At 40.8% G+C, this 12,009-nt stretch overlaps 1 long non-coding RNA gene across 1 annotated transcript in view; it reads right to left on the bottom strand.

Moving 5' to 3' along the window:
• LOC111866423 overlaps positions 1-9,083 on the bottom strand; it is a 19,739-nt gene extending 10,656 nt beyond the window's left edge. Inside the window, exon 1 of the long non-coding RNA XR_002843136.2 lies at positions 8,843-9,083. This is a non-coding gene — a long non-coding RNA (uncharacterized LOC111866423). The remainder of the gene's footprint in view (positions 1-8,842) is intronic.
• Positions 9,084-12,009: the final 2,926 nt, after the last annotated feature.

Raw genomic sequence — 12,009 nt, 5'->3', positions numbered from 1 at the left:
ACATAATTCTAAATCTCTTAAAAAAAATACACACACACAGATATATGTATATATATATATATATATATATATACACACACACACACACACACACAGTCCTTATTTCATATTAAATAGAATGTGGCACCTCGTACATGTTGATGTAATTATTTATGTTCTTGTTTGTCGCATTTTACGAGTATCTGTCTGTCCGCTACTTTTCTACGTTCCCGCCTCCTATATATGCTGTTATGTTCCATTTAGACCTCTAAATATCAGTCTCTGTTTACATTGTACGTTAAAACCCTTTTTGCGCAGGACTTTGTATAAGCAGTGGCAGCAGGCTTCAGCGTGTATAGTATCTGTTATTAGCCAGAACAGTTCTGTCCACCTTACATTGTTGGAGGTACTTTTCCTCATGCTGTCACGTGTGAAGAGCTTTACGGAACATTCCCCACACGTTCACAGAATGGAGATAAAAGTGTAGTAGGATCGATGACCGGGGAAGGACGCACGGTGTTCGTGTGGACATTTAATTGCCTCTGTATCGAAGACGTTCTCGAAATATACAAAATATATCTTGATTAATTTCACACTCTGACGGACTAACGTTTATAAATCTCATAATCTAAACCAGCTAAGAAACTGTTTGTGAACTACAATTAACTGGCTGGGGTCACTGAGTGGAGTCCTCTTCTAGGAGCTAATAGTTTCTGAACTGGATAGGAAATTTCCCTCCTTCTACTGGAACTCTAAAAATTATTACTGTATTAATAAGAACTCGCCGCTCGTTCTCTCCTGAGTCAAGTGAATCCAGTATAAATCCTAACCTTCTCTTTATGCAACATCCATTTTTAGCCTACTTTCTTCATTTTGTAAAAATCAGGCTTATGCTATCACCATGCTGTCCATGTGTCTATGTATCCCCCATATCAAATTTTGAATGGCTGAACCGATCATTATGAAACTCGGTATATATATTGTGACGTGTATTAGTGACTAAAGACGGGGTTCGGATGGGTAATTGGATTTATTAACCACCTAGAGGTCGTAACTACATATAATTATTGCACTGTTGCTGATTTACACAATTCACAATCTTCTCAAACTGTTTCCACTATTTTTCACTATTCGTTTCCCGGAAACAGATTTATAACACAAGACCTGTAAAAATCTCACTAAATTACACATTCCCAGTATCGATGTACTACAACACATGTAACATCATACACTAAGTCTTCTAATTCTTCTTCTGGCCACACTGCTGTTCCTTTGGAACGTCGGAACTCCAGTCAAGTCAATTCCAAGTCCAAGACCAAGTCATATTGCGACTGACGGTCAGTCAGTCAGTAAGTCTTGGTGTCGAGCACCCTCCTGGGGCTCATGACCAGATATTTATTACTGTTTGACAGTTACGGTCTTATTTCTGTGGGGCGCCTTCTCTGAGGAGAGGACGGATCTGTCTTTTTTACATGCTACTGGGTCTTCCCAGCGTAGTCTTTCTCGGGTCTGAGTCCTTTGAGACTCCAGAACATATTTTACTGTCTCAGAATTGAGACTTGCTTTCAAAGTCAAAGTCACATAGCGACTGACGGCCCGTCAGTCAGTAAGTCTTGGTGTCGAGCACCCTCCTGGGGCTCATGACCAGATATTTATTCATTCCCATTCCCGTATTTTCTCATATCCTCTCGGCACGGACCACGCACAGAAAACACAGCCCCTCTATTGTTCTACGGCGCAGACCACACAGAAAACACATGTCAGACTGCGAGTTAATTGGTCCGTTACCGGTACTGAGCGTGGCGCAGATCTCATAGAAAACAAAACCTGATCTATTTTTGCGTGCTGGACCGTGTTTACAGAGCTGTTTATCAAATCCGTTACAGTAACTGAGCCCATCTCAACGACGTATTTCATAAATCTATCCCGTAAGTCCGTGTTGCTAGACAGCGGCTCTGTTATAACGTTACCACGGCAACTAATACACTCGCAACAATAGAAGAATTGTTCGACGCGCAGTTTTCTGTGCAATCCTTGTCGTTTCAAAGGAAATTATGAGATTAGCTCTTTCGAGAACTTCTTGTAATATCGTCATATTTATTGGTTGGCTTGACTGATAACAATGGGTTCTGGATTCAGTGATAGAATTTATTGGCACTTCTTTACAATTACAATCAATTATGACAGTTCACAATCAGTGACTGTCTGCGACTCGCTCCATTCTTTATTGGACCACAAGCGTCTTCTCTTCCACTGACGAATCACAGCTCATACACTGAACTGCTCTCTGATTGCCGTATGAAGATTCTCTCCTACGAATGAATTACGACTCTTTTATATCTTCTAGGCGTCCCAATAAGAAAGCACTACTCGTACTTCGAACAGTTAGTTGTTATTCTGTCTGTAGTCACGGAAACATGTGTTTAGCGACTTGCTACATAGCAACGACTCTTTTGTTGCTATTCGTTACAGCAGGAACGTCATTTCCGATCCGTTGCTCAGCAATGGATTATTGCGTCACAATATTATCCTCCGATTTATACATGGGTCTCGAAAGTAGTCTCTTATGTTCGGGCATTCCGATTATAATGTTGTATACGTTCTTCATCTCTTCTATCCGTGCTACATGTCTCGGCCATCTCAGTCTCCATACTTACTTACTTAGGCCGCGCCATAGCTCAAGCGGTTAGTCGCTGGCTTCCCACTGCGGCGGCCCGGGTTCGATCCCGGGGTCTGCTCAAGTGGGATTTCTGGTGGACAAAGTGGTTCTGGGGCAGGTTTTCTCCGAGTACCTCGGTTTCCCCTGACAATCTTCATTCCACCAATTGCTCCACAGTTACACTCACCTATCATCTGGGGCTGGTACAATAGGCCAGAAGTGGCCGCAATACAAGGGACCTAGTCCCACCCCCACTAGCAATAAAAAATACTTATGGAGCTGAGCCCTTCTTGAGGAGAAGCCAAATCTGCAGCTACTCAAGAATTACCCAGCATTTTATGGAACCCCAAGGTTCATTACCGTGTTCACAAGAGCCCTCCACTAGTCCCTATCAGTCTCCCTACTCTACATCGTAAAACTGTACGTACGTTGTAGGCCTACCCTTGTTTTGTCTTGAGTCACGGGCCATTGTTCATTAACAAAAAAGGAAATATTGATTTTGCGAGTTCATAGTATTGGCATTTCATACTCTAGACCTAGGGTCTAGAAACTACGGTCCGCGGGCTGCATATCGGCCCGCGATGTGAATTTATCCGGCCCGCGAAAGAATTGTGCAGAAATGCGCCAATTGAACTAATTTTCCAATGAGTACTGGTAAATGTGATTCCGAGCTTATTGACCTGACATATTATACTGCAGTTCGATGGCTTAGCTGTGGAAAGGTTCTTTCGCGCTTCTTTCAGCTCAGGAATGAAATTGATATATTTCTTACCGGGAAAAACCATCACGAACCACTTTTATCAGATACCGAGTGGCTTTGGAAATTAGCATTTTTTGCTGATCTGGTGAACCATATGAACCATTTGAATTTAAAGTTGCAGGGTGAAAATAACTTAGTCTGTGATTTATGTGCACTTATCAAGGCATTCAGAGCAAAGTTGATACTTCTGGAAAGCCAAGTGAAAAATTGTAACTTTGTTCATATGCTATACTGTGCAGAGTTGCATAAAAAGGGTGAAGCAGAATTTCCTTCCTCGTGTGCAAATTTAGTCATTTTAGATTTGAAAGAACAATTTCGGAAGCGATTTGCTGATTTGGATTCCAGTGCTCAGGAAATTAGATTGTTTCAAAATCCGTTTGACTGTGATGCTGCAGATGTCCCAAGTCAAATTCAAATGGAAATTATTGAACTTCAGGAAAATTATCATATTAAAGACAAATACAAGGAAGGAAATTTGATCGAATTTTATAAATTTCTGAACTCTGAGCAATTTCCAAATTTAAAGAAATTTGCTTGTAAATTTATCTCCATTTTTGGGACGACATATCTGTGTGAACAAACTTTTTCCCAGATGAAGTACATCAAGTCGAAATACAGGGCAAATTTATCCGATGAACATTTAAAGTCGCTACTTGTGATTAGCGTTTCAAAATTTGAACCTCAATTTAATCAGATTTTAAGAATGCAAAAAGAGTTCCATCATTCACATTAATTGTTTTATTATAATTTGTGATGAAAATATGAGCATTTGCTGCTACTGTCTGTTGTCATTAATAGACGATAATTTATTCTCACGTACTTTGTATTTAGTTTATGAAATTCTGCGCTTTCAATAAAACTCATATACCTCGAGTTATTAATTTCTCATTTTATCCGGCCCGTTGAAAGTGCTGAATTACCTAATGTGGCCCGCGGTTCGAAAAGTTTGGAGACCCCTGCTCTAGACCAAACTAATAGTACTCTTCTCCAAGTAATAATTAGAATGATCAAGTCAAGGAGGATGAGGTGGGTAGGGCATGTAACACGAATGGGGGAGACGAGGAATGCATATAAGATATTGGTGGGAATGCCCGAAGGAAAGAGACTTATAGGAAGACCAAGACGTACGTGGGTGGACAATATTTAAATGGATTTTAGACAGAATGGGATGGGATGGATTGGGTTGATCTGGCTCAGGATAGGGACCAGTTGAGGGCTCTTGTGAACACGGTAATGAACCTTGGGTTCCATAAAATGCTGGGAGGTAGCTGCAGAATTGGCGGCTCCTCCAGAAGGGCTCAGCTCCATGAGTATGTAAGTAAGTAAGTAAGTAAGACCAAACTAATATATGCTTCACATCTTTCGAAGATGTAGGCCTGTAACCACATAAATTATAAAGTTTTGATTCTAGTGTTGTTCTAACCCCCAATCTTCCCAGTGNAGTAAGTAAGTAAGTAAGTAAGTAAGTAAGTAAGTAAGTAAGACCAAACTAATATATGCTGCACATATTTCGAAGATGTAGGCCTGTAACTATGTAAATTATAAAGTTTTGATTCTAGTGTTATTCTAACCCCCAATCTTCCCAGTACTGCAAACTAAGGCCAATTCGTTGATATTACGTAGCACAGACAAGACAAAAAACTTCGTGGTTTTAGTCCGCAATCGAAGTATACCGACCGAGCGACCGCTGCTTGACAGCGAAGTTAGTGCCAACATTAGCAGGTAGAGTGTGTCGCGTGGTCAGCGCAACGAATTCCCACGGCAGTTAATTTCGGTTTTCTAGACCGGAGCCGCCATTTCCTTGAAATAGCTCTCCATTTATGATCACGAGGCTGAGTGGACTTCGTTCCAGATCCACTACTTCTCAGAAAATCTGGTAGCGCCTTGAATCGAACCCGGACCTCTGACCACTAGACCACAGAGGCGGTCCATTACATAGCACAGCACTTGGAAAATGTCGTTACTTGTTAGCGATGAAAGAAAAACTTTTACCCATACTCCTAACTCAGTGTTATCTAAAATTTGCACATCACATAAATATACAACTGTGGACATAAATTGTATGATTATATTTTTTGTAATGTTGCGTCTCATTTTTGTCCACCATTCAAGATATGAGAGTAGCCTTACATTATACTGCATTACTTACCATTATTCCTACTCACACATAACGTGTTTCGACTGCAGATACGTTTTACATATTTTTATACATGTTTTTATATTTTATATCACTTTGCATTGCAGTATGGATTTCTAATATGTTTGTATTTTACACCTGATGATGGCTGCTTTGCGGTTATGAAGTGCAATGTGTGAGTAGGGATACAAGCAAGGTAGGTATTGACGTGAGTTTATGTGAAGGTTACTGTCAGACCTTCCATATATACCTTGTATAATTCGCATTTATATGATTTATGTTTTGTATTTTGTGTTTGCTTACGACTAGTGACTAGATACTGGTTTAGAAACAGTAGCTACTCGTCAATATTGTTGTCGATTAACAACGTCAGCAAAAGAACAACCTTGGTTCCATTTAGAAAATTTTGTTTTGTCGTTGTATTTCTGTGGCGGATACAGTCCTTGTCTTTAAGGAGACAAATGGTCTTATTTCTAACTGCTACGAGATGGCACGAGAGTTTTCTTTCGCTGGTATCAAGCACCGACGAAGGATGAAGTGACAGGAGGTTGGAGAAAACTGCACGGTGAGGAGCTTCATAACTTGTACTCTTCTCCAAATATAATTAGAATGATCAAGTCTACGAGGATGAGGTGGGCAGGGCATGTAGCACGAATGGGGGAGACGAGGAATGCGTATAGGATATTGGTGGGAAAGCCAGAAGGAAAGAGACCACTGGGAAAACCAAGGCGTAGGTGGGTGGACAATATTAAAATGGATCTTAGAGGGATAGGATGGGATGATATGAATTGGATTGATCTGGCTCAGGATAAGGACCATTAGTGTGTTCTTGTGAACACGGTATGAACCTTCGGGTTCCATAAAATGCTGGCAAATTCTTGAGTAGCGGCAGATTTGGCTTCTCAAGAAGGGCTAAGCTCCATAAGTAAGCAAGTAAGTAAGTAAGTAAGGTGGGTATCAAGCACCAGATAAATCCATTCTACAACCATCATTGTTGTTAAGAGAGATACATCGTGCATAGCATGGAAAAGTTAAGGTAGTTATAAGTGGCGCTTTGCGGAAGATGCCTTCAGTCTCTCTTACAATGAATGCACGGAAACCAAATTGCAGTTGTCTGAAATGAAGCCTGGCCTGGAAAGCACCAGCGAAACAATACGGAAACATTCATACTCTTCGAGGATTTCAGTTCTCACTGCAGTGAGTATGGGATGTGATTCCTTGCCGACTGGAGGAAGTGCGCCCGCGTTTCACCGCTTCGACCAAACTGCACGGCATCACACAGCAGAAAACAGCAAACTTACTCGTAATTCGTACTGTAATTAAAAATATTCATACTCGTACTGATTGAAAAAATATGGGAAAATACGTAGGTAAGTCAATAAGTAAGTTACAAATGGATATAGAACTTAACAAATAAGAGCACTGATTTCAAAAATGCTTTTATTTCTCAACATAATCTCCCTGTACATTGAGACTCTTGTCCCATCGTTTCACAAGCCCCTGAAAACCAGCAGCATAAAATTCTTTGGGCTGCTGTCGGAACCAGGCGTGTTCACACGGCATGGCCTACCTCATAATACATGACAGGTTAGGTTTTCACAAACTCTATGCAAGATGGGTGCCGCGCATGGTGACACCACAACACAAAATGCAAAGAATGGGTCTGGCATTACAGCATCTCGATCGCTACCATGATGAAGGACGCGATATGCTAGCCCGAATTGTCACAGTCTTGCTCCAAGCGACTTCCATTTGTTCGGCTCTCTTAAACATCATCTTTCGGCTGAACATTTTCCCGACGATGAAGCTGTAGAAAGGGAAGTCGCCGCCTGGTTCCGACAGCAGCCCAAAGAATTTTATGCTGCTGGTTTTCAGGGGCTTGTAAAACGATGGGACAAGTGCCTCAATGTACAGGGAGACTGTGTTGAGAAATAAAAGCATTTTTCAAATCAGTACTCTTATTTGTTTAAGTTCTATATCCATTTGTAACTTACTTATTGACTTACCCACGTACCTATTGTATGGGGATTTGCTGAAGTTACTAAAAAACTGACTTCTTTACAGTCCTTATTTACTCCTAGTTACTAGGAAGTAAAATGGAAGGCCCGTAATGTGCGGTATGTGGATGCAGCCGCCAGTTAGTATTGTACCGGAAATAACTGCAATGCCCAGTCAATTTCCAATACGTCATTTTCGTCATTGTAACATATTCTAGCGAGTCTATTAGCTTTACGAAGATTATTGACAGAAATGCGATGGCACATTTTATTGCGTTTTCATAAGCTGATGTATTGTCAAGAAGGGGGAGAGTATGATTTTGATTGATTTGTTATGCGGTGTAACTCTTTTATTTGAAAGTTATATAGGTTTGGATAAAAATAGGTTCTAAAGGATGTTTTAAAATTTGAATGACAACACAAAGAAACATTGAATTTCGGATAAGAATAGTGCTTAAAATAAACGAATGTTTTTATGTCGTATTCATGAAGTTTATAAAGTAAATGCGCCGTAAGGAGATCCTATTTATTTCTGCATTTTTAATTCCAGAAAATACTGACACGGAAGTGGGCAGGGAGTCTTCGTGACACTTCTCAATATGTGAATTGATGGACCTGCACATTTGTTGGTGATGCTTATCTTTTTCATTTCCGCGCATTAATTCACCGCTTGCAGGAAATAGAATTTTTTTGCTTGCTACGGAACTACAATCTAAAACAGCCAGTAGTAGAGAAGGTAAAATATTCCATCTAAAATTTTTCGTCTGCAACATGTACCCAGGTAAATTCGGTTAACCGACAATTATTGGTTAAAACGATAACTGTTTCTGCCTTTATGAAACCAGTAATGTATTCTACACGTACTATTGTTATGGCGCGAAGTGAGGCGTGGAGGATTCGCTCCACCTCTTCCGCCATCCATGCCGTTGCGCCCTTGGGGAATGGCCAGTTGCAAGGCTAAGCACCTGTACTTGTCTCGTTAGCTACCTCTTGGCTGTGAGTTCACAGTCTCGCTAACTTGGGAGGTGTACGGGAGATCGGGGAAATAGAGGGTGTGACTGTGGGGTAAGTCGTTAAGACACGCATCCCTCTTACTTTGTCTACTTTCGTCTACTAATATATATATACTTATATCCATATCACTTTCGTAGCCGACAGTGGTCGGTTACGTACACATTGTAATTTGGATGAAAACGCACTTGGGTTCACCATCCTAACTCTCGGGGTTCCTACGTTCCTACTCAGGGCCTAAGAGCACTTTAATAATATCACTTTATATATCCATGACTGATATGAAGAGTTCCACTTACTTGATGTAGGAAGCTGATGGTGTCCCCTCACTTGGTCTGGCACGACCATGGCTCTGGCCCTCTTGGCCTCTGGCTGGCTACTCACTTAACATTTGTACTCTGATACACGGATTGATTGATCAAAAGAAGGATCAAAAGATTGATCAAAAAGATAGCTCCTCCAGTCGTGTTAGCTTCTTTATAACCTTTCCTCTGATGACTCCTGTCTTTGGGGTAAGCTCCACCCCTTAATTGAGCGAATTCTCCCCCAAAGGTCCGTCCTGGTTGGTCATCTCGGTAGAGAGAAGGTTGGCTCTCCTCAGGCGGTCTCGCTGAGTCGGCTCTGTCCGCCTTGGCCGTTTGTCGTCTGTTCCGCGTGAATCAGCAGTCTAAGCAATGCGACAATTTTCTACTGACATTGCTACTTCCTGCATTCTACTACAAACATTAACCCTTCACCTGACTTCTCTAACTGTGAACCGAAGATAGCTTAATACTTAAAATTTACAAAACCCTTGCCGAAATTCTACCGCATTACAACTATCTTTAGCACCTCTTGCCTACCAAATAACAAGCGACACTCATATAATCTTCCCATCCCTTACTTTCTGAGTGCAAGGTATCCGGTCGTTTTGTAATATAACATGTCAGATGGACTTTAAATGGTTTTCACACCAGAGAGAAAGGATTGCCATTTCGAACATTCTCTGGTTTTGAAAGTATTTTAATCTGAATAATACTTGCCCTTCCTCTTGCTTTGAGTCATGTAGACTTCAAACACCTCGGTTCTATAGAAATTCGCTTTTCAATCTTTGTATCTCCGTTTGCTGTTTGAGAATATTACGGGTGGAATTTCTTGTCGCAGACCAAAACTCAAGAGAATCCCTTAATTTTCTTTCTAATTGTGCCCTTAAGACGAAGCCACAACAAAAAAAAATGGTGTAAAGAAAAGCCACTCCGGTCACGGTAGCCGAGCAGTCTAAGGCATGTACCGTCTTCGCTCGCTTGGAAACCGGGATCGTGGGTTCGAATCCCACTCAGGGCATGGATGTTTAGTTTGTGTGTGTGTGCGTTTTTCTGTGTTTGTGTACAGGTAGAGGCCTTGCGACGAGCTGATCACTCGCCCAAGTTGTCCTACCAAATGTGTAAGATCTAGAAAAACCGAAGTGAACGGAGAAGTTCGTGGAGGTAGGCCTAGACCCACTGGGGCTGTAGTGCCAAGGGGGGGGGGGAAGCCACACGGCATTTTTCACTAGCCTTTGAAGGTTAATTACTAGCCCACTTAAAAAAGCAAAATTATCATTTATAATTGAAATTATGTTTGTATGTATTTTTTTATGGAATATTATATTGGAGCGCAACGGTACGCTGGATATATGCTCATAGAAATTCAGTTTACACAACTACAATACATAATGTTATATCATGTATTCAATTCAGCTTGGATATGGAAGTGTGTCATTTATTTACATGCACCCACACTTCTGCACTTTTCGTTTGGTGATATATGCAGCTAAGTGATGACAGAGAATTTTATTTTCACTGCAGTTATCGGAACCCCAGATTTTTACAGAAGTAACCGATTTTCTGACCGAGTAATTCATTCATAATATGGAAATGGTTAGGGAACAGGTTGAGTTGTTGACATGTAGATTAAGGAGCCTCTGCGTAGGTCCAGTGGTAGGCTTATGTGCTCAGCGTGCTTAACCTTTCCTTTCTGTTACCAGAGTTACCTAGTTCGCTATTTAATATTAAACCGCTGTTTGCTCTTTGGAATATCACAGTCGTGGTCCTTAATTTTTACGTACGTATAGGATGCATACGTACAAATTCAAGCCCATGTTACTACACGTAAACGTAAAACAAGGTGCAAACATCGGCATGTTAATTCTATCAACTTCGGCCAAAAGGACTGTAATTCTGTCATAAATCCCAAATGTTTCATGACATGGTGGCCTAAGTTGATAACCAATTTTCTATTGGTAATTTGATGTATATGTGTTTAGTAGGCTATACAGGGACTGGCCAGTCGGTAGTCATTTGATTTCATAACACACTGGACCGATAAAAGGCAGATGACATGTGGAGGTTAATGAGTACGCTAATCTAATCAGAGTTTCGTGTTTGGTTAACGGTCTGGGATTCAGCATTATCTGAGCAGTTTGTGGCTTTTGTTAGCACAGAAACATAACCGTGTACGGTAGCCACACTGGGGCCAGTGAACACGTACCAAATGGTTTGTTACTGGAGACACATATCCTCGGAAACAGTATTTGTAACTCTGGAATTTGAATCCTGACCAGTCATCTCTCCTTTTATAACATTTAAATAGAAAACGTTGGAATGCGGTTAAAGGAATGGCACAGCCATAAATAGACGGTCTTTTGTTGTATGGCGATGAACTGTAGCCACCTTTGTTTCCTGAAGTCTAGAAGTTCGAGTCTTGGGTATTCTATATCGTTAAGAGTGCATCTTTAAGTGTGCAATGTTGCGTACATCTGTATGCCCAACTGTTACAATACCTTGAACAACGTAAAGACGTAACGTGGAGGCAAATTATCGTATTTGTAAGGAGGAAACTGGTTCCCATATACTGTAGTAATTCCTTCCGTTCAGATGACCTATAGGTTTTATTGGGCCTATCTTTTTAATAACAGCAATAGTAATAGCACTGGTATAATGTGGAAGGTAAGTTAGTTACAATAATTACAGGTACGCATCACAATGTTTCAAGAAGTTTGGCGAATCTACACGATGTTCCATCTTCGGCATCCAGAAATGAAATGTAAGATTTGAGATTCTCATAGCGATCGTTATGAAGAGATACAGCGTCGTGTAATCGGTTGGAAGTCAACTGACGTTTCCGAGGAATATTTCGCCTCAATCTCCAGGTCAAAGAATAAACAGGTAACGAGTAGAGCCTGCTTCATACTGGCTTATTGTTCGGCTTATTCTTTGGCCTTGAAAATGGAGGCGACATGTTACTCCGAAACGTCGCTTTACATCATAAAACTTGTACCGGTCTGAAAATAACGTTCCACTGTCTGCGTACTTTTACTCTTACAATTCTCCCTGTAGTTTCGTAGTTCCATTCTACTTTCATCCATATTTTTCAGCCATTTTGTCTGCAATATCTTTAATCGTTTGTTGTACGAAATATGTTCGCCTGTTGTATGATGATAAGTGAC

The sequence above is a fragment of the Cryptotermes secundus genome, unplaced genomic scaffold (assembly GCF_002891405.2).
Source record: "Cryptotermes secundus unplaced genomic scaffold, Csec_1.0 scaffold225, whole genome shotgun sequence".
Taxonomy (NCBI): Eukaryota; Metazoa; Arthropoda; class Insecta; order Blattodea; family Kalotermitidae; genus Cryptotermes; species Cryptotermes secundus.
Note: the sequence above shows the minus strand (reverse complement) of the source record. Positions and strands in the feature narration are given on the sequence as shown.